At 42.4% G+C, this 20958-nt stretch overlaps 1 protein-coding gene across 1 annotated transcript in view; it reads right to left on the minus strand.

Moving 5' to 3' along the window:
• LOC126482070 (gametogenetin-like) overlaps positions 1–20958 on the minus strand; it is a 406404-nt gene that overhangs the window by 171925 nt on the left and 213521 nt on the right. The gene's annotated exons all lie outside the window — the stretch shown is intronic.

The raw sequence follows: 20958 nt of genomic DNA on the forward strand, positions 1-20958 counted from the left end.
CGTCAGTGGCATACATTAGAAGAGAGGCGTGGTGCGTCACGGAGAGATTATTACCGAAATTCCGAAGGAGTAAGTTCTGGGAAAAGTCGGGCAACATATTACTTCCACATAAGTGTCTGGTTTTCTTACAATAGGATCATTCCAGTTAGGTCGGAGCAAATGGTCATTCCTAGGTACTTTAGATAGTTATCCTACTATTTGCAATGGCTTGTCGTCAATGGTATAATCGTACAGTGCTGTATTTATGCACAACACGTTACGTTTACTTACGTTCAGGATCAACTGCTGGTCCCTCTACCAATCATCGACCTTCTACAGGTCTTCCTGCAATTGGTCACTACCTTCTGAGGTTGATATCTTCACATGAACAACAGCACCATCTACTGACAGCCTAATGGAGCTTCCTACATTATGCAATAGACCATATGTATATACTCTTGAGCGGTGACATGACCATCTTCAAGACCGCATTGATCCAGTATTTAGAATTCGTGGAAACTAAAACGGTCCGACAGCGTGCTACCGTCGGCCATACATAATGGGCCATTAATGTTCATCATACTCCCATCACGTTCTTATACTTGTGACGACGCTATCATGACGAAAAAAAATATTTTCTTCTACTAAATTAAGGAGACAGATCAATCTGATGATGATCGTAATGATCAAAACCGGTAATTGACTTAAGTGTAAAAATTGGCGACTGAAAACTTCTTTTGTTTCTACGAATTATATATATATATATATATATATATATATATATATATATATATATATATATATATATATATAGAGTTCATCTGTAGAGTTCATTCCCAGAACTCTATAGATGTAGCAGTCAGGGCGAACAGGCTTAGATGGTGGGGTCATATTACACGCATGGGAGAAGCAAGGTTACCCAAGAGACTCATGGGTTCAGCAGTAGAGGGTAGGAGGAGTCGGGGTAGTCCAAGAAGAAGGTACCTGGATTCGGTTAAGAATGATTTTGAAGTAATAGGCTTAACATCAGAAGAGGCACCAATGTTAGCACTGAATAGGGGATCATGGAGGAATTTTATAAGGGGGACTATGCTCCAGACTGAACGCTGAAAGGGATAATCAGTCTTGAAGGATGATATATATATATATATATATATATATATATATATATATATATATATATATGATCGTAATGATCAAAACCGGTAATTGACTTAATTATAAAAATTGGCGACTGAAAACTTCTTTTATTTCTACGAATTATATATATATATATATATATATATATATATATATATATATACAGGGTGTTTCAAAAATGACCGGTATATTTGAAACGGCAATAAAAACTAAACGAGCAGCGATAGAAATACACCGTTTGTTGCAATATGCTTGGGACAACAGTACATTTTCAGGCAGACAAACTTTCGAAATTACAGTAGTTACAGTTTTCAACAACAGATGGCGCTGCGGTCTGGGAAACTCTATAGTACGATATTTTCCACATATCCACCATGCGTAGCAATAATATGGCGTAGTCTCTGAATGAAATTACCCGAAACCTTTGACAACGTGTCTGGCGGAATGGCTTCACATGCAGATGAGATGTACTGCTTCAGCTGTTCAATTTTTTCTGGATTCTGGCGGTACACCTGGTCTTTCAAGTGTCCCCACAAAAAGAAGTCACAGGGGTTCATGTCTGGCGAACAGGGAGGCCAATCCACGCCGCCTCCTGTATGTTTCGGATAGCCCAAAGCAATCACACAATCATCGAAATATTCATTCGGGAAATTAAAGACGTCGGCTGTGCGATGTGGCCGGGCACCATCTTGCATAAACCACGAGGTGTTCGCAGTGTCGTCTAAGGCAGTTTGTACCGCCACAAATTCACGAAGAATGTCCAGATAGCGTGATGCAGTAATCGTTTCGGATCTGAAAAATGGGCCAATGATTCCTTTGGAAGAAATGGCGGCCCAGACCAGTACTTTTTGAGGATGCAGGGACGATGGGACTGCAACATGGGGCTTTTCGGTTCCCCATATGCGCCAGTTCTGTTTATTGACGAAGCCGTGCAGGTAAAAATAAGCTTCGTCAGTAAACCAAATGCTGCCCACATGCATATCGCCGTCATCAATCCTGTGCACTATATCGTTAGCGAATGTCTCTCGTGCAGCAATGGTAGCGGCGCTGAGGGGTTGCCGCGTTTGAATTTTGTGTGGATAGAGGTGTAAACTCTGGCGCATGAGACGATACGTGGACGTTGGCGTCATTTGGACCGCAGCTGCAACACGGCGAACGGAAACCCGAGGCCACTGTTGGATCACCTGCTGCACTAGCTGCGCGTTGCCCTCTGTGGTTGCCGTACGCGGTCGCCCTACCTTTCCAGCACGTTCATCCGTCACGTTCCCAGTCCGTTGAAATTTTTCAAACAGATCCTTTATTGTATCGCTTTTCGGTCCTTTGGTTACATTAAACCTCCGTTGAAAACTTCGTCTTGTTGCAACAACACTGTGTTCTAGGCGGTGGAATTCCAACATCAGAAAAATCCTCTGTTCTAAGGAATAAACCATGTTGTCTACAGCACACTTGCACGTTGTGAACAGCACACGCTTACAGCAGAAAGACGACGTTCAGAATGGCGCACCCACAGACTGCGTTGTCTTCTATATCTTTCACATCACTTGCAGCGCCATCTGTTGTTGGAAATTGTAACTACTGTAATTTCGAAAGTTTGTCCGCCTGAAAATGTACTGTTGTCCCAAGCATATTGCAACAAACGGTGTATTTCTATCGCTGCTCGTTTAGTTTTTATTGCCGTTTCAAATATACCGGTCATTTTTGAAACACCCTGTATATATATATATATATATATATATATATATATATAATCCCAATCGCGAAAGTCCTGTCCCTTTCTTGGGAGTATTCCTGACCTACCTTCACATCTGTTGATAGCCATTTTTCCCCCGCTAAATACTCAAATGCGGTTGAAGCGTAAAATCACGAATATTGGTACAAAGTGCCCTTTGCCACGCACTAGACAGCAGCTTGTGGTGTGTACTATATTTGTAGATGGTCCTTGACCTAACCTCTGGCATCCCAGATCTAGAGTCTCGTCGTCATCACTAAATGAATAACATTCGGGATCTTCGAATGTGGCAGCTACGGAAGCATCGCTCATCTCCTGCCACAGTCGAGCAGTCGGCATTACTACTGCAGCAGAGACCCACTCTCTCCTCAGACTCATCTCCTCGCGGCACGAAAACAGGGGCGGCAACCTTGGGGCTGCCGAGTCGTTTCCACACGACGCATTCGGCCTTTCGGGAAAGCGGACTTCCATCTCAGTTCCTGGCGCAATCTGGCCACCCATCAAGGCCTGCGTTCCGTACGTCACATTCAGTAAACGAACGGGTCGCACGAAGAGAAAGTCATTTATCGCTGCCATCGCAGTGGGCGAACCACGAGATCTCCACCGACGCCTTTCGAGGAAAAGCGATAGCTCGGCACGGGACTTTGGTCTTCCGTCTTTAAAGTACCTTCGTTTCTGATCGAACTACCAGGCGATTTGGCTGATGGATGAATCTGTAAAGTTCTTCATTGGATCCAAGAGATAATTAAAGATATAGAGACAACCTAGTGGAAGGCAAATTCATGGACAACGTGATGGAGCAGCATCAGTGAGTTTCACTGAGAACTGTAATGCATGAAAAGATCTATAAGACGCATTTATTGTTCGTAATGCGGGGCCACAGTCATAATATATTTCTTTAAAATCAGTACCGCCATTAGACTGTTGTTTATTTACAGTGTTACATTTACATTTACACAATCGTTATTTCAGCTTCAAAGTGCCATTATCAAGTGTTTTAAGTGTTATAAATTGCCGAAGTTGGCATACTGTCGTATTAAAATACACGACAGCATGCCATCTTAGGCAATTTATAACACTTGAAACATTTGATACTGGCACTTTGAAGGCGAAATCATGATTGTGTAAGTGTAAATTCAACACTGTAAATAAACAACCGTCAAACGGCGGTACTGACTTTAAAGGGTGAATGACGCTGCTACCAAAACTGTTGATCACTAACCCACTGATATTAAATGGCTGTCAGATAACAAAGCTAAATATGAAAAGAAACTAAAAGTTCCTTAAAAGAATTGTTGTTTAGAAACTTATATCTTATTCAGTGCAAAAGCAGTATAGGGTACTTAATTGTGTTATTGAACTAAAAGGTGATTTCTGTTATTCAGACTCATCAGCAAAAGAGAACAATCTATTCAGTCAGTTGTTGGAAAACAATCGATTGATGCGGTTGTAGTTGAATTTTTAATTCATTCCCTTAAGCGAAAACGAGGCCGTGCGGTTCTAGGCACTACAGTCTGGAACCGAGCGACCGCTACGGTCGCAGATTCGAATCCTGCCTCGGGCATGGATGTGTGTGATGCCCTTAGGTTAGTTAGGTTTAATTAGTTCTAAGTTCTAGTCGACTGATGACCTCAGAAGTTAAGTCGCATAGTGCTCAGAGCCATTTGAACTATTTTTTTTAACCTTAAGCGAAAACAATATATGTGAATTATCTAATTAAACAAATCGATTCAATTGGTTGTAGTTTCGCTTATCTGTTGCATTATCACTCATTCATTTCTTTCGAGTGAAATGAGTTTTTGGGAACAATCTAGTGAAAAGAATCGATACAGGTCGTTGACTCGATTATTCATTCTTTCTTCTCAAGTGAAACCAGTCTGTAGTATTTACGTCAGTTATGAGGCTCAGAAATAATTTTTTTTATGTAGCTCTCCTTGAAATATGTTATTTGTCTCTAAAAGAAGTTGTCTCACATTAAGTGAAACCACTCATAACCGGAGAATGAGTGAACAACATTCATATAGTTAAGAGGGCCTCAGAGACCTGTTTCATTCCAATGAAAAAACCGATTGAACGAAAAAGTTACAATCGACTGCCCTATTTTTTATTAGAACAGTTGGTTGTCCCATCATTGAAAGGTGCACTTGATGACTATCAAGTTGTGTGTCGTTTATGGAGAGCAGCAGCAGCCATCTGACCTACCGTTGGAGGAAGATCTGCTCTTAACTTCTTCTCCTACACGCAGAAATGCTACTCATTTATGTTACCTAATGTCGCCTTCGCACCTTCCACTAGGTAGTCGCATGGGTCTGTTCTTATGCCTTAAAATTGACCCGAGAGCTCTCTTGGTCAATATAGAATCCATTCGCTTGATTGTAAGTCTTGCCTGTTTCAATTTGATTTCCGTTACAGTCTCACAGTTATGTTACCTACTCCAGTCTGTTAGCTGCTCCGTCTCTTCGTATTCCTGCCTCTCCTAATTCCAAAGACACATCTTCCCATTGGTCGTTGAGTACCTTCACTTTTTAAATGGTTTTTGCACTAAAAATCCGTTCTTTACTAGTGGCATACAATAGTGATAACACTATCAACGACTTTGTTCTAGGCAAACACAAACTCTTACCTTTCAGCTCCTTGGTAATTATCTTATTTTTCCTGTCACTTGCAACAAACGTCCCACATTGTCTTCAAAGACAGAATCTAAAACCTTGTGGCTTCTACTTCTTCGAGTATATGGCTACGATCTACAGGTGCACGAGGAGGAATATTCAGTACTGAAGGATATGGCAGGAAAGGTGTTTGAAAACAAAGGGCCTAGTAAACATGGGCTGTAAAATACATACCGTAACAGCTATGCGCTCTTCTCCATCTTCGATACTGTGAAACAAATCTCTTGTGCTGCAAGCTCTTTGCCTTCCATATTTTGAGAGAAGGTAGCAAGGACCAAAACAAGAAAACGTTGTATAGTAAATAAGGGCTGCATAATGCATACCTCAACAGTTACACTTCTTGAGTGGAAGACAAATGTTTCACAATAGGCAAGATGAATAAGTACCGGGTGATCAAAAAGTCAGTATAAATTTGAAAACTGAATAAATCACGGAATAATGTAGATAGAGAGGTACAAATTGACACACATGCTTGGAATGACATGGGGTTTTATTAGAACCAAAAAAATACAAATTTCAAAAAAAATGTCCGACAGATGGTGCTTCATCTGATTAGAGTAGCAATAATTAGCATAACAAAGTAAGACAAAGCAAAGATGATGTTCTTTGCAGGAAATGCTCAATATTTCCACCATCATTCCTCAACAATAGCTGTAGTCGAGGAATAATGCTGTGAACAGCACTGTAAAGCATGTCCGTAGTTATGGTGAGGCATTGGCGTCGGATGTTGTCTTTCAGCATCCCTAGAGATGTCGGTCGATCACGATACACTTGCTGCTTTTGGTTTTAATAAAACCCTATGTCATTCCAAGCATGTGTGTCAATTTTTACCTCTCTATCAACATTATTCCGTGGTTTATTAAGTTTTCAAATTTATACTGACTTTTTGATCACCCGGTATATATTTTACAGCTAATGTTTACTGAACATTTTTTCCTTGTTTTGACCGATCCTACCTCCTCCCAAAATATGGAAAGCAAATAACTTGCAGTAAAACAGACTTGTTTCACAGTATCGAACATGAAGATGTCCTGATAACTCGTAACGAACGCAGTTTAGAGCCCACGCTTATAAGAATTTATTGCTTCGAATGACCGTTCCTGTCATATCTCTGAATACTGACGATTCGTCATGGGACACCCTGTATAGAGCAGCGAAACAAGGACATCTAAGGCGAAAATAGATCAAAAACTAAAAGCTGCATAGCAGTGGAAAGATGCATCATGGAAATTACTAGAACTGACAGTAAAATAAATAATTCCGAGCAGATGGAAGATGTAATTATGACTGCAAAGGTAATTGAAGCGGCTGGGAAATGTAGGCAGTCGACTGGATAGTAGATGGGCCAAAGAATATCTTTGCTGAAACCCGACTGGCTAGCCGCGCGGTCTAACGCGCGGCTTCCCGAGCGAGAAGGCGTGCCGATCCCCGACACGAATCCACCCGGCGGATTAGCATCGAGGTCTGGTGAGCTGGCCACCCTGTGGATGGTTTCTAAGGCTGTTTTCTATCTGCCTCGACGAATGCGTGCTGGATCCCCTTATTCTGCCTGTTACACTATGTCGGCGATTGCTGCGCAAACATTTTACTCTACCACGCAAACATTTGGGGTTACACTCGTCTGGTCTGAGACGTTCCCCGAGGGGTTTGCAGGGTTCAGTGTGGGGCGGCAGTGGGGTGGGTGGACTGCTGTGGCCTGTTGTGGGGTTGTGAACCACTAAGGGCTACGGCGGGACGAAGCCATTCCGTCGTTTCTAGGTCCCCAGTTCAATACACAATACACAATCTTTGCTGAATTCTAAGGAATAAGAGAGTATCTAAACGAAGGTGGATCCATAACATTAGAAAATATCTCAATGAATTTTCATTCTGCAGTGAAGTGTGCGCTGACAAGGACTTAAAAAGCTTACTTGGGCCTTGTAACAAGGATACTTACGTTGCTGGAAGATGTCGTCGGTTAAGACTTTAAACAAAATGGAATGCAGCTGGTCCGCAGTAAATTTGACCTACTCCACAGCTGTTACGGTGTCTTCGACTACTAATACATGTCCCTTGGAAGTATAACGCCGCTTCCACCAGTCTTTGTTCGTGGCACGGTGCATGTTTCGAAAAACCGCTAGCTTGGATGACGACGAATCCGGACACTACTACCGAACTAGTGTAACAAGAAACTTGGCACATTCTCACTGACCGACGTGATCCCGTGAACGATGATCCCATGAACACTAGAATCGTAACTGATGATGTCGTTTGCTCAACATGGGAACGCATAGGGGTCGTCTGCTGCGGACCTCCTCCCTCCACCCCCCCCCCTCCACCCACCACCAAATGTTCAACATTGGGCACTGAACGGTGTGCTCCTGAACACTTTTGCCTTCAGTAGCATTGCAGTTTGTCGTCTAATCTGCCACAGACAGCCGCCTATCCTAATTTACAGAGCGGCCAAGCCTCTGACTTCCACGTTCTGCGATGAGGCGTCACCGTCCAACATCTTTTCGCCCACTAGTGACTTCAGAGTCCTTCTAACAGTTTCCATAGATGTTCACGACAGTGGGACGCAAACAGCCGTCCAGTTTAGTCGTTTCCGGTAAGTTCGTGGCCAGGCACCGGTTCATAATAATCTGCCCTTTGTCAAAATCGCGTATGTCAGAGGGTTTCCACACTTATAAACCATATCCTCATTGCAATGATTACCCATTTGTTTCTCTTGCACTTATATGCTTTCCCTATCGCGTCACGTCCCTGCAGCGCTCCCAGATTGCTTTCAGTCTGGCTGCTGGCAACGGTCGTATTATCGTGGCTCGCCAGTGTACTCCACTAATCAGTTTTTCTTCAGCTGCTGCTCAGCTGAGCAACTTCCCTCTTTCCTTGCTCCTTATTTATCCATCTCTGTATCGCATATGCATATTTTTTTTAATGCACAACTTCCATTAATGATCTAGCAAGTCATAACATTGTCTCATAGGTGATATTGCGAAGTGAAACTATCCGAACAAGAAGGAAACTAATTACATACAGCGTAGATATTCCGAGTATGTATATTTACGTATTTCGTTCGGGTGGAATACTTTCGGCAGCACATTCTGATAATTATGAGGGTTTGGATGGAAAATGCCTCACATTTACACGTACTTTGAAACAGTGAAGGCTGAATCTAAAAAAAAAATGGCTCTCAGCACTATGGAACTTAACATCTGAGGTCATCAGTCCCCTAGAACTTAGAACTACTTAAACCTGACTAGCCTAACGACATCACACACATCCATGCCCAAGGCAGGATTCGAACCTGCGACCGTAGCGGTCGTGCGGTTCCAGACTGAAGCGCCTAGAAACACTCGGCCACAGCGGCCGGCGGCTGAATCTGATATTGATAGAAGATTTAGTACATGAAAAAGGGTCTCGCATAAGATACAACATTTGCCACGATTCGTAACAGTTTAAAATGATAGATAAAGATCTGAACGAGATACCTGTTTGCATAAGCTTGTTTCGTGACCGCTTAGCACGTCGGATCAGTTTCGGTTTCGGTGGTGAAGGAATGACCTAAAATTTTCTGCACTTTCGTAATATGCGACGAAGTGCCACAAGACATTGTTGATAATGATACTGATGTCGAAACTAAAGAAAGTATCACTATCAACATTGTATTGGTTCGGACGTAGTGTCTTCACATTGTCTTCTCCTCGCGAAAAGTACGAAGAGGGTTGTTAAAACTAACAGTCCTCTTCGCACTTTTCTCGAGGAGTAGACAAAGTGAAGACACTACGCTCGAATCAGTCCTTCGCTTCTCAGTCGCAGCCGTAAACGATACGAGAGCTGCAACCTATATAATCGTGCAAATAACGATATAATTACTTCGCATTACCATAAATCTATAAACATATTCTACGCAAAGCATTCAGAATTCTGTATGATTTGAGAGCTTGTATTACCGTCTAGCAACATAATTTAACTATTTCGATCATCTCAGTCACTAACACAGAAAAGAAACGTTACAGTTCAGGAGCTACCACCTACTTTAAATCCCACGTTCTTCGTGTTTTGAGGAACGTCTCATAACATGCAAATAGAAGCAGTGGTGCTGTGCATCCCTTTTTTTATAAATGATGTCACAGGGTAGAGACACACGTTGAAAAAATAAACATACGAAGGTTTATATGATTCTTAATGCTATTGTTTCCATGTTGATTCCTCATTAAAAACGCTAGATTGGTGTTTATATGATCGTGCATGCTATTGCTTGCATGCTCATTCCGCATTAAAAAGGCTAGATTGGTGTTGGCCAAGAGGTGAATTCGACGGCGACTCAGCTAATTGAAAAAAGTGTTTGGCAATATTTTCCACATAAAAACAAGTAAATCATTCACCATATCCAATTCACCACATCCAATAACAATTCTACCTTTGTAAGGCACTTTTGTCCAGTTAGCAACAACCATCGTTGCTCGCTGTCATGAAACTGGCCCTTCCTGTGTTAATGGCACGCATCTGATCCGTCACCTCCGCTGATTAGCATTACTGGAACGTGAATAAGGCGTACTTTCCCTGGCACGGTGCGACCTTGAGGACTGCCGGTGACTCCAGGCGGATTCCGCTGCCCGCTTTACCGACAGTCAGCTGTGGCAAGGAAGGCGCATCGCCGGGAAATAACGAAGTGACGTAACGGGAAGGCCGCTGCAGCAAAACGCATTGAGTTCTTCGAACCACTAAGAGTTTTCTTTAGCGATTGTCATTAAAACTCTTCTTACGAGAGTCGACCTCACCGTTTCAGAGAACTTGCCGGAGAAGACTCGTTTTTGTGTGGTATGCGATGACCACACGATACTTTTAGAACCTGAATGTAGATGGTATGGACCACGTCATACTTCTTAGTAATCGTTCGTTTCTACACGTGAGTGAAGAGGCAATAATTAAATTATCTGTGCAGATGTAAGTGGACTTCCAAGTTTTCAATGAGTCGTTACAAAGATTCCAAGTTATGCTGTGTAACATATTTGTTGTTCCTGCCCAAACCGACATAAAAAAGAAACTGCTAATAAAAATATTTGCGGAATAGTTAGCAGCTGATTCACATTCTACTATAAATATTTTGTTCGCCAACATGTACCCTTGGATGGAACGCCCATGGAAAACGCGTATGAAAGCTAAAAGTAGGTTAGAGTGTTCAAGAAAATACTCTCCAATGCGTAGGATATACTGAAGAATCACCTTCCATAAGGATGAAAATTCACGGGGTCAGCTCTTAGAACCTCCGTGAGGCTAAATCGTAACTAGTACCTTTACTGAGACATTTCTTCACAATTGCAGTCTGAAAAAAAATTTCATTCTGTACCAAGACAGGTGATATACCCACTGTTGTTTGATAAATATGGAGAAACCATGACACGAGGGAAGTAAATACCGTCAGATGTTTTTACATACCGTCCCTCTCAGATCAGAGCGCTATTGCTAAGAAAAAGAGAATAAATGATGTCCCTGTTTCAAGACAATCTCCTTCGTTCACACTAGCGTTCCGTTCACGTGACAGACTTGTTGACAAGTATCGTTTCGGGGATTCTTGTCAAACCAATATCGGCCTGATCACCTATCATAACACGTATTGAACGGAATCTCTGTATAGAGCGTTTGGATCGAAACCACATCTCAAATGTAAAAGAGCCGTACCTGAGTAACGCAACCACCTTTCTTTACCGCCAAACAAGACTGCAGTCGGAAAAGTGAAACGATGTCAAGTGACTCAGCTGAAGAGGGAGCATTTCGTGGCGACATACTTTCGTAATCACATGCAACCAGCCGTCATTACTTTCGCTAAGAGCCCACGGTACCTCTACATTGACAATGAAAAACACTGCCTTACTGCTTGCCGTTCCCTGTTGACGCTTCGGAGGTAACTATTAAAAGTTATTACAAACCAGTAAAAGACAATGACGGCCTTCGTCGGTGAATTTTGTTTGATGGGAATTAGGCAGTGGTTCGATGCACATACCCGTTTTGTATTACGGTGTCTTGCAGCCTTTACGATGTTAATGAATGACATTATATATGCAGGGTGTTTCAGTCGTTACGGTCGATATTTAGGGACATAGTAGGAATGATCATTCGAAACAAAAAAGTCAAGTAAACTTGTGCTCTAAGATGCATACCTTAAGAGCTATGAGCACTTGTTCCTCTTCGCTGCTTTAAAACACAACTCTTCTAATGAACAAATGCTCATAACTTTCAAGGTATGCATTTTAGAGCACACGTTTACTGGACATTTTTTCTTCTTGGGGTCCATATTAAAACTTCCCAAAATATGGAAAGCAAAGAGCCTCCAGTAGAAGAGATTTGTTTCACAGTATCGAAAATCAAGAACTGCTCCTAGGTCTTAAGGTATGGGTTTCCACAACGGTTTCATACACCAGCCGCTTCATATGCCCCCAGATCACCGTGAAAGATGACTTCCGACGTATGGCGCAAAACGTCAAAGTAAATTATTAGCTACGCGGTAGCTATGGGATATCTATGGATATAGCTTCAGTATTATCGTTAATATAGAACAGTATGAAAGAGCAGACAATTGAAGAACTGCTTGTATCTTTTAAAGAACTCCAACAAGGAAAACAATTCAAAACAGTAGTTCTGGTTTGTACATTATTGTCAATCGCCCTTTCTTTAAAGCAGAGCTGTTCAGAATCAAGCCATCAAGGCAACCAAAGACTACAGATCCAAGCTGTGGGAATGTCTCACATCTTCAGTGGCTGCAGCAATCCTGGCAATCGCTTATATAAGTACATTGTGTAACGTATAGCGCGCTGCGCTTCTTATGCGCCACCACAAGAACAAGGTATTGTGGAACGAGCAGTACCACAAGCAGTCTTTTACTAAAAACTGCACAGACTGATGTAAACTAGTAACGCAAGTGGTATAGAAAATGAAGAATTTTCTGTTTGTTGTTGAATTTAGGTGTATGTTTTACTAGTAACAAGAGTAGTATGGAAGATACGTGAGATATTTTATTTATTTTTATTTTTTATTATTAAATTATACCCTTTCACGTTATTTCCATGGAGATTGGGCGAACTATATGTGGAACATGGAATTAATTAACTACTTAACAGACCTAACAGTTACTTAATAATGGGCAACCAGAGGCATAGGTTTGTGGCAGCAAAAATTTCAACCTACGCGCAGCAAATGTACGCCATCAGCATTGGATTCGGCACATATTGTCACGGATTTAATTAAATACCTGCGATATGTATAGCAACAGTTTCATTCCGTGGAATTCCACAGAATGTGCCACAAACTGAGTTTTTCTATTTCTACATTTCCATGTATATGCCTAACGAGCAAATGCCCAGAGTAGATACTAACAGGCGGTCCCTTTCCTACTACATCAGCAATGGAGAAAAAGAGAAGCATTATGTGTCTCCGCGTATACTGTAATCCTGCTGGTAAATGATAACTTGAGGCTACAAGAACGGCTTTAACAGATTCCAAGCAGCCTTGTCACTACGATTCAGTCGCCTTTTGTGACGCTTCAGTTTTTATTTGCCATGACCGTTTTAGAATCGCCTAGCGACTCATTGTTAATGAATCTTTGGAGCGTTGTAGGTATCCTGTAGGGTTATTAGCAACCATGGGTTTATCATGGTGCACACATTACTCTCGAAAACATAATTTACGTTTTCCAGTTACGTTAAATCTGTAGCACCACATAAGCTATGGCACAGACAGCAACTCCCATGTGCTTGACTGAATGTAAACAAATCAACAATGTTTCTCTTTAATATGACATCTTATGATATTCATTATGGATGTGTTATTACAGCACAATTATTTTTCTTTTTACAACTGATGATCTCATCTTCGTGCTACAAGATGCAAGCAAGAAATGTATACTGCAATAATAGGATATCAAGAGGCAGTTACAAAGCCACAGCGACTGCTACGGTCGCAGGTTCGAATCCTGCCGAGGGCATGGATGTGTGTGACGTCCTTAGGTTAGTTAGGTTTACGTAGTTGTAAGTCTAGGGGACAGATGACTTCAGATGTTAATTTCCATAGTGCTCAGAGCCATTTGAACCATTTTTTACAAAGCCACAACAATTTCATGTGGCCCCATTTGCGTTCACAGAGAGACTCCATAATCATATGGATCTCATAAATTAGATTCGTAGGCGAGAGTAAAGTGTAACGCAGTTTGCGTAACCAGGACGTATGATCCACTATTGTTTGATTACTCTATTTGTGATCGAACATTGCGAGATACCTGGAAGTATGCTTCCAGAGAAATTTAAGATTGAACGACCGTATAAAACTAGTTGCAGAAAGGAAATTGGCAGAATCATAAGAAGAATCTAAAGAGATGTGAATCAGGTAGCTTACAAAATCATCGTTCCAAAGATTCTTACGTATTCCTAGACGTCCTAGAGCATTTACCACGTAGGATACGTTGAAGAGGTAGCGCAGAACCGGAGAAGAGCTACCCGTCTCGCACGGATTCGTTTAATCAGTCGCAAAGCACTGCAAGATACAATCCAGAGACAGGCGCTACAACAGATGTGTTCTGCATCTCCGTAAGGCTTATTGTTCACTTTGCATGAGTACAAGTTTCAAGATGAGTAAAGCATTACTTCCTACTCTGCCTGATGAATCAATCATTATTTCCTCTCAAATACACTGCCTGAGAGAAATAGGGAAGCACCAAAAAACACAGTCGGATATCATTGTAACTTCGTACGTTTATATACCATCGGCGAGTATGTAAATGATTATAGAGTTGCAATTCTATGTGACAGGTAAAACAGCCACCAGTGTTCAATAGCGTTGTTCGCGTTTAATGTTGTTACCGGTCCTGACAGGGTACACAAACTACGTGAACAATGCCATATATTGAGTGACCACTGTGAAGCACAGGGAGATGCCGCATACTTGTGTGAGAGGGTGTTAACACAGTTTGAAAGGGAACTCCATTTGGCCGGCTGGTCGAGTCGTACAATATCCAGATTTATTGGGGATTCAGAAGTGACAGTGATCCATGTTGTTTTGCATGAAAACATGGACTTCGTCAACATTCCGGTCAGCTATGTCTGACTACCACAAGTAAGGATCACCGCATCGCGTCCCCAGCACATCGCAATCCCTTCACATCTGCGCCCGCCATCAAAGAACAATTAATGGTCTCCAAAACTGTGTATCACCCCGCACCATCATTGTTGAAGATGGGTACATCGAATAACTATGCAGGAGGGACTGAATCGAATTGAGGAAAAATGTATGGCACACTATCACTATAACTTTAATTGTACTGTGCCATACATTTTTACACATCCTAGGACACAAAGACACTGAAAGACCTAAGTCGAAACAAGGCCCCGGGTGTAGACAACATTCCATTAGAACTGCTGACAGCCTTGGGAGAGCCAGTCCTGGCGAAACTCTACCATCTGGTGAACAAGATGCATGCGACAGGCGAAATTCCCTCAAACTTCAAGAAGAACATAATAATTCCAATCCCAAAGAAAGCCGGTGTTGACAGATGTGAAAATTACCGAACTATCAGTTTAATAAGTCACAGCTGCAAAATACTAACGCGAATTCTTTACAGACGAATGGAAAAACTGGTAGAAGCCGACCTCGGGGAAGATCAGTTTGGATTCCGTAGAAATGTTGGAACACGTGAGACAATACTGACCCTACGACGTATCTTAGAAGAAAGATTAAGGAAAGGCAAACCTACGTTGACAACGTTGACTGGAATACTCTCTTTCAAATTCTGAAAGCGGCAGGGGTAAAGTACAGGGAGCGAAAGGCTATTTACAATTTGTACAGAAAGCAGATGGCAGCTATAAGAGTCGAGGGACATGAAAGGGAAGCAGTAGTTGGGAAGGGAGTGAGACAGGGGTGTAGCCTCTCCCCGATGCTATTCGATCTGTATATTGAGCAAGCAGTAAAGGAAACAAGAGAAAAGTTCGGAGTAGGTATTAAAATCCATGGAGAAGAAATATAAACTTTGAGGTTCGCCGATGACATTGTAATTCTGTCAGAGACAGCAAAGGACTTGGAAGAGCAGTTGAACGGAATGGACAGTGTCTTGAAAGGAGGGTATAAGATGAACATCAACAAAAGCAAAACGAGGATAATGGAATGTAGTCGAATTAAGTCGGGTTATGCTGCGGGAATTAGATTAGGAAATGAGACACTTAAATTAGTAAAGGAGTTTTGCTATTTGGGGAGCAAAATAAATGATGATGGTCGAAGTAGAGAGGATATAAAATGTAGACTGGCAATGGCAAGGAAAGCGTTTCTGAAGAAGAGAAATTTGTTAACATTGAGGATTGATTTAAGCGTCAGGAAGTCGTTTCTGAAAGCATTTGTATGGAGTGTAGCCATGTATGGAAGTGAAACATAGTTTAGACAAGAAGAGAATAGAAGGTTTTGAAATGTGGTGCTACAGAAGAATGCTGAAGATTAGATGGGTAGATCACATAACTAATGAGGAGGTATTGAACAGAATTGGGAAGAAGAGGAGTTTGTGGCACAACTTGACTAGAAGACAGGATCGGTTGGTAGGACATGTTCTGAGGCATCAAGGGATCACCAATTTAGTACTGTATGTCAACATGGAGGGTAAAAATCGTAGAGGGAGATCAAGAGATGAATACACTAAGCGGATTCAGAAGGATGTAGACTGCAGTAGGTACTGGGAGATGAAGAGGCTTGCACAGTATAGAGTAGCATGGTGAGCTGCATCAAACCAGTCTCATGACTGAAGACCACAACAAGAACAGGACACAAAGTCAGTTTGGCAATGGAGGCAAGTGTGCAGGGCCAGTTTAAGGACCAAGCAACACGAGTGTCCGCTCAGGGCGACAAGCTTAGAGGGGAGCCAGAGGCACCTCTAGTGCAAAATTTTATGATAATCAGTAACAAAAATAACCCATTTCCACCCTCAGATTAGATTTTTTTTAAGTTCTCATTAAGAGCTCAGTGAACGGGAACAAATATATGAAGAAGGGAGGGAGAGAAGGGACGCCTAATTATATGACGCTTGTGTGGAAACATGGAGGGATGGGTACCAAATGATACTTCACTTGTGTAAAAAAATGTTCCCGAATCGGCCCTGGAAGTGTGTAGGTAAAAATTGTGCAGGGGTCCTAGGAATGAATGCAGCAATCAAGTTCAAAGGTCAGTAGATCGCAGAGGATGGACTATGGAGGACTGCGTCAAAACAATCTTAAGGTAGACTACAACAAAATAATTTCAAAAAATTGGCCAGGTGTTAACAGGACTCGCGTAATGTGGGTTCCGTGCAAACCCAATCATTCACATAGACAGTACATTCACTCCGTGAATAGAAAATCTCGACCATTTTTGCCTGTTATCGACACTGATACCGGCAAGATATTGGTTCCAGGGTTACTAAGATTTTCGAGAATGTTTTAATTGCACTAATAAAAATGTGACATAAAGTCATGCAGGAAACAGGCGACCGTTAATATATCAGTAGTTCTGCAATCAAGCTGACTGGGTCGCAGTGGTAAAAGTAAGACATCACGCAAGGAAAGAGTTCATATGACGCATTCCGAAATTTATCCATCATCTGATATCCAGGAGCGATTGCTGCACATAGATAAGGCGTTTTACGTACGAGTTGAAACGCCATATCTGGGCATCAATCGTTCCTGGATATCTGATGATGGATAAATTCCGAAACGCGTCATATAACCAATAAATTCATTTCTTGCCTGATGTTTCACTTTTATCACTGCGCCACAGTCAGCCTGAATGCAGAACTACTGGTTGTTTTAATTTCTAGTTTGTCGTCGGATGACAAATGACAAACGAAAAAATTTTTTCGTGTGATATAATTAAAAATTAACAATTTTAGGGTTTTTTTCCTTTACTTGTACTGCTAAGCTTTGCTTCCTGCCAAACTTCATGACCCTAGGACAACGAGAAGTACCCCAAAGGTAACTGATGAATGAGTGTCCGATTATCAAAATTTGTGGCATAAATAGGCACATGTTTTGATTGTATTGAATTAGAACCTTAACTTTTCTACAACACCAAAGTACCATTGACCTAACTATGTGACATAAATTTCAACTTCGTACGTTCCTGAGAAAAAAGGGTCTCAACAGACGAACAGACAGAAAGACAATCTGATAACAAATATGAAAAATAATTTTTCTCTTGTGGTATAATTAGAGTTTTCGTATTATTCCTAATGGTTATACGGCGAAACTTTGCTTCTTGCCAAATTTCATGAGTTTAGGTCAACTGGTAGCACCCTACAAGTTTTGACGAATGAGTTTTCGAGTATCAAGATATGTAACATAAATAGCCATATTTTTTGATTGCGTTGATCTAGCAACTTAATTTTTCTATGTCACCAAAGGATCGTAGACGTCAGTATGTGACATAAATTTCTACTTGATATGCCTACCCGTTAGGGAGAAAAAGGGAGCTTGACAGATGGACGGACAAACAGGCAATTTGACAACAAATGACAAAAATTTTTTTCGTGTGACGGAATTAAAAATCAACAATATTCAGATATTTTCCTTCAGATACACTATGAAATCTTTCTTCTTGTCAAATTTTTTGATTCTAGGTCAGCGGGAAGTACCCTAAAGGTTTTGATATGTGAGTTTTCGAGTATCAAAATTCTGCCTTAAATCGCTGTATCTTTTGACTGCGTCGACTTAGAAGATTCAATTCTGTCCAACGCCCAGGGACTAGATATTAATATGTTAGATAAACTCTTAACTTGATAAAGCCACCTGTTCCTGAGCAAATGGGGTTTTAATAGACAGACAGGCCTAAAAGTGATGGTATAAGGGTTCGTTTGTACCGACTGAGGTACGGGAATCTCAAAATGTTCTCGACTTGGTACCGGAAGTGTGTGGGGTAAAAATTGTAGAGGGAGTTGTACGTATGAATACAGTGTGCGGGTTCAAATGGCTGTTGGGTTCTCGTAAGACACGAAGAGGCTTGCAGAAGAAGGACTAGAGTGGAGAACTGCACCAAACAGCTTTCATATTGAAGATCACAAGTAAACAGAATTTTAAAAAAAGGTATAATACGGAGAATGTCTGGATTACCAAGATGGAAAAATCGGTAATTTCCAAGAATGATTGCCTATCGAAGTCGCGGGGTCCAAACGATGCATATCGAACGTGCGATCGAATTCGATCATGCGACCCCGGTGGCGGGCGTTGTGATCGTCATTTTTATCTGTTTTCCGTTGTTCCCTTACTTGCTCTAAATTACATACCTCCGCGAATTATTTGTGAGTTGCTAGGGAAAGCCAGACGATTTATGTCGTTAGTGAGTGGGATGTCTGGTGTTATTGACGTTTCTTCGACGGATTCTCTCACATGGAAGAATCTAATTCCATGTTTATGCAGCGTAGAAAATTGTTAGACTTTTTGTAGAAAATTTGGAGTATTACCGGATGAGAACTGTGTAGACTCTGGTGGTGCGAAATACGTAAAACTTCGTAAGAAAAGTTTCCACACTGGAATACCGTTACAATTTCATTGCGGACAATGCGAAAAACGAACGGGTATCAGGAAGAATACACCTACATCTACATCTACATTTATACTCCGCAAGCCACCCAACGATGTGTGGCGGAGGGCACTTTACGTGCCACTGTCATTACCTCCCTTTCCTGTTCCAGTCGCGTATGGTCGCGGGAAAAACGACGGCCGGAAAGCGTCCGTGCGCGCTCGAATCTCTCTAATTTTACATTCGTGATCTTCTCGGGAGGTGTAAGTAGGGGGAAGCAATATATTCGATACCTCATCCAGAAACGCACCCTCTCGAAACCTGGACAGCAAGCTACACCGAGATGCAGAGCGCCTCTCTTGCAGAGTCTGCCACTTGAGTTTGCTAAACATCTCCGTAACGCTATCACGCTTACCAAATAACCCTGTGACGAACCGGCCCGCTCTTCTCTGGATCTTCTCTATCTCCTCTGTCAATCCGACCTGGTACGGATCCCACACTGATGAGCAATACTCAAGTATAGGTCGAACGAGTTTTTTGTAAGCCACCTCCTTTGTTGATGGACTACATTTTCTAAGGACTCTCCCAATGAATCTCAACCTGGAATCAGCCTTACCAACAATTAATTTTATATGGTCATTCCACTTCAAATCGTTCCGCACGCATACTCCCAGATATTTTACAGAAGTAACTGCTACCAGTGTTTGTTCCGCTATCATATAATCATACAATAAAGGATCCTTCTTTCTATGTATTCGCAATACATTACATTTGTCTATGTTGAGGGTCATTTGCCACTCCCTGCACCAAGTGCCTATCCGCTGCAGATCTTCCTGCATTTCGCTACAATTTTCTAATGCTGCAACTTCTCTGTATACTACAGCATCATCCGCGAAAAGCCGCATGGAACTTCCGACACTATCTACTAGGTTATTTATGTATATTGTGAAAAGCAATGGTTCCACAACACTCCCCTGTGGCACGCCAGAGGTTACTTTAACGTCTGTAGACGTCCCTCCATTGAGAACAACATGCTGTGTTTTGTTTGCTAAAAACTCTTCAATCCAGCCACACAGCTGGTTCGTCTCTTCCAAATTATCCATCCACACCACCGTAATGGTCTTTCACATGACGACAACACCGACGACGAGTAAGGTAATTCGTCTCCTTTGCAATTAAAAGTATTTTTGTCACTTTCTTCTTTTGTCGTTGCTGTAGTGCCCAACGTAAACATACTCATAACGCCCGCCAGAGTCGACTGATCGATTTACGATCGCACGCTCGATATGTATCGTTTGGAGCTCGCGAGTTCGATAGACAATCATTCGTGGAAATTATCGACCTATAGATGAAAAAAATAAAGTAAACAGCTCAGTTTAACTCGTGAAGGCACACCGACAAACGAGAAAATGGTAATCGGAACACTCTGAACGTAGTATCCCAATTCAGACGGGATCGTGGTGGTAACACAGCCAGCTGATATCCAGAGAACTCGAGGCAAGAAGCGTGGCTCGTGATCCAGAGGCGCCGCGAGCCGCCAGTAGCGCAGCGGCCGAGTGTCGCGTACCTGCTGCCGGCGACTCGCTGGGCTGCGTGGTGGGCGTGCGCGCCTGCAGACTGACCGCGCCGGCGACCGACCGACCGGAGAAACTGCAGCCGACTGCCGGCTGGCGGCTGGCGGCTGGCGGTGGCTGCTCGCTGGAGGCGCTAGCGGGTCACGGCCGCCGATGGTCATCCGCCTCCCCACCACCGCGGCCGCTACCACGCGGACACATTCCGGCGGGGCGACGCGCAAGTTCACCGCGTTGCGTCACGGCGGGTGACCGCGGAGGTGCGACGGGGCGTCGGGAATTTAAAGGAGCACCAGCCTCGCCGTGCGACGGCCCCCGCTAACGGGGTCCTAATAGCCCGGCGGCGCCTCGCGCGAATGACAACCGCCTC

This window comes from Schistocerca serialis, chromosome 5 (genome assembly GCF_023864345.2).
Source record: "Schistocerca serialis cubense isolate TAMUIC-IGC-003099 chromosome 5, iqSchSeri2.2, whole genome shotgun sequence".
NCBI lineage: Eukaryota > Metazoa > Arthropoda > Insecta > Orthoptera > Acrididae > Schistocerca > Schistocerca serialis.